This window comes from Dipodomys ordii, unplaced genomic scaffold, assembly GCF_000151885.1.
Source record: "Dipodomys ordii isolate 6190 unplaced genomic scaffold, Dord_2.0 Scaffold210, whole genome shotgun sequence".
Classification (NCBI taxonomy): domain Eukaryota; kingdom Metazoa; phylum Chordata; class Mammalia; order Rodentia; family Heteromyidae; genus Dipodomys; species Dipodomys ordii.
Genome location: NW_012267426.1, coordinates 139,403 through 142,532, shown reverse-complemented (window position 1 = coordinate 142,532; position 3,130 = coordinate 139,403).

Sequence of the window (3,130 nt, the reverse complement as noted above, 5' to 3'; positions counted from 1 at the left end):
GGTTTCTGCACATGCGCAGTTGCACCATGGGGGGTTTTTTCGCGCATGCGCAGTGGCATTATCAGGTTTTCGCGCATGCGCAGTGGCTCCATCGGGATTTTCCACTCCTGCGCACTTGAACAATGGAACTTTTCCGCGCATGCGCAGTCAGTCGCACTATAGGGTTTTTTTTTCCCCCGCGCATGCGCAGTGGCCCAGTCGGGTTTTTCCGCGCATGCGCAGTGGCCCAGTCGGGTTTTTCCGCGCATGCGCAGTGGCCCAGTCGGGTTTTTCCGCGCATGCGCAGTTACGCTATGGGGGTTTTCGCACATGCGCAGTTACGCTTCGGGGTTTTCGCGCATGCGCAGTGACGCTTCGGGGTTTTCGCGCATGCGCAGTGACGCTTCGGGGTTTTCGCGCATGCGCCGTCCGCACCTTCCTCCCGCGGGGTCCCCGCGCCGCCGCCGTCGCCGCCTCGGCCGCCTGCGGAGCAAAACATCCGGGTCACCCGCGGGGGTCCCTCCTCACCCCCCCCCACCCATCCACATCCGGGGATTCCCCAGGGCTGGGGGCTCACCGGGGCTTCCGGGCTGCGCGGGCCGCCGCGGGGGCTTCTGGGGCGGCGCGGGGTCGTCTGGAAGGAAACACACGGGAGTACTGAGCGCCCAGCACCCAGGGAGGGAGTACTGAGCACCCAGCACCCAACGAGGGAGTACTTAACACCCAGCACCCAGGGAGGGAGTACTTAACACCCAGCACCCGACCAAGGAGTACTGAGCGCCCAGCACCCAGGAAAGGAGGACTTAACACCCAGCACCCGACCAAAAGGAGTACTTAACACCTAGCACCCAAGAAAGGAGTACTGAGCGCCCAGCACCCAAACAAGGGAGTACTCAGCACCCAGCACCCAGGGAGGGAGTACTTAACACCCAGCACCCAAGAAAGGAGTACTGAGCACCCAGCACCCGACCAAGGAGTACTGAGCGCCCAGCACCCAAACAAGGGAGTACTCAGCACCCAGCACCCAAACAAGGAGGACTTGCACCCAGCACCCGACCAAGGAGTACTTAACACCCAGCACCCAAGAAAGGAGTACTGAGCGCCCAGCACCCAAACAAGGGAGTACTCAGCACCCAGCACCCAGGGAACATTTAATGCACCAACGAGGAGTACTTAACACCCAGCACCCAAAAGAACATTTAATACAGCAACGAGATGGACTTAACATCCAGCACCCGACCAAAGGAGTACTTAACACCCAGCACCCAGGGAAGGAGTACTGAGCGCCCAGCACCCAACAGGGAGTACTTAACGCCCAGCACCCAACGAGGGAGTACTGAGCGCCCAGCACCCAGTGAGGGAGTACTGAGCACCCAGCACCCAGGGAAGGAGTACTCAGCACCCAGCACCCAGGGAACATTTAATACAGCAACGAGGAGTACTTAACACCCAGCACCCAGCAAAGGAGTACTCAGCACCCAGGAAAGGAGTACTTAACACCCAGCACCCAGGAAAGGAGTACTTAGCACCCAGCACCCAACGAGGGAGGACTGAGCACCCAGCACCCAAAGAGGACTCAACACCCACTACCCCGTGGACACCGAACACCCAGGACCCAACAAGACTGAACAACACCCAAGGGGACTAAATTCCCAGCGGCCAGGAGTACTTAACACCCAGCACCCACCCAAGGTGGAATTGACACCCAGTACCCAAGACGACTTAACACCCACCCACAAGGAGTACTTAACACCCAGCACCCGAGCACAGAGGACCCAGCCAGGGGGAGTACTTAACACTCAGCACCTCAGAGGGAGGACTGAGCTCCCCAGCACCCGCCCCAGCGAGGGACGGACAGACAGACAGACGGACTCACCGCCACCCAGGGCGTCCTGGAGGTCGAAGTCATCCCCTGAAAAGAGAAAAAAACACAGAGAGGGTGTTATAAAACCCTGGCTGGGTGCTGGGGGGCTCAGTCCCTCTCCAGGGTGCTGGGGAGCTCAGTCCCTCCCTGGGTGCTGGGGAGCTCAGTCCATCTCCAGGGTGCTGGGGAGCTCAGTCCCTCTCCAGGGTGCTGGGGAGCTCAGTCCCTCCCTGGGTGCTGGGGAGCTCAGTCCTTCTCCAGGGTGCTGGGGAGCTCAGTCCTCCCAGGGCCCAAAATGTAGATGCTCACCTCCGCCTCCTCCTCCTCCTCCTCTTCCTCCTCCACTTCCTCCTCCTCCTCTTCCTCCTCGGCCTTCATCTTCTCCGCCCAGGGCGTCGCTCAGGTCGAAATCATCCCCTGTGTGGAAGGTGAGGGGGGAAAAACATGTCCAGCCTTCCTTCCGTCCTTCCGTCCGTCCATCCTTCCTGACACACAGACACACAGACACGCTCTTACCTAGCCCGCCGCCGCCTGGCTTCTTGGGGGCGGCCGTGGGTTTCTGGAACCTTCCCTCTAGGGGGGGGTGGAGAAAAGAGAGAGAGAGAGACACAATCAATCACCAGCCACCATCACCATCGCTGTCCAGAGAGGCCTGGTTGCTAAGGAACCTCGTTGCTAGGCAACCAGGATGCTGAGACCCTCACACCCGGTTGCTAGGCGACCAGGATGCTGGAAACACCTAGGTACCAGGTTGCTAGGCGACCAGGAGGCTGGAGATCCCCGGATGTCCCGTTGCTAGGCGACCAGGATGCTGGAAATACCCAGGTACCAGGTTGCTAGGCGACCAGGAGGCTGGACATCCCCAGGTACCTGGTTGCCTAGCAACCAGGATGCTGCAAATCCCAGATACCAGGTTGCTAGGCGACCAGGAGGCTGCAGGTACCCGGATGTCCCGTTGCTAGGCGACCAGGAGGCTGGAAACACCTAGGTACCAGGTTGCTAGGCGACCAGGAGGCTGGAGATCCCCGGATGTCCCGTTGCTAGGGGACCAGGAGGCTGAAAATACCAAGGTACCAGGTTGCTAGGCAACCAAGAGGCTGCAGGTACCCGGATGTCTGGTTGCTAGGCGACCAAGATGCTGCAGATCCCCAGATATCAGGTTGCTAGGCGACCAGGAGGCTGCAGATCCCCGGATGTCCGGTTGCTAGGCAACCAGGAGGCGGCGGAGCGGTGGCTAGGGATGTGGGTTGCTAGGCGACCTGGAGGCCCCCAGATCCCCCCCCCCCC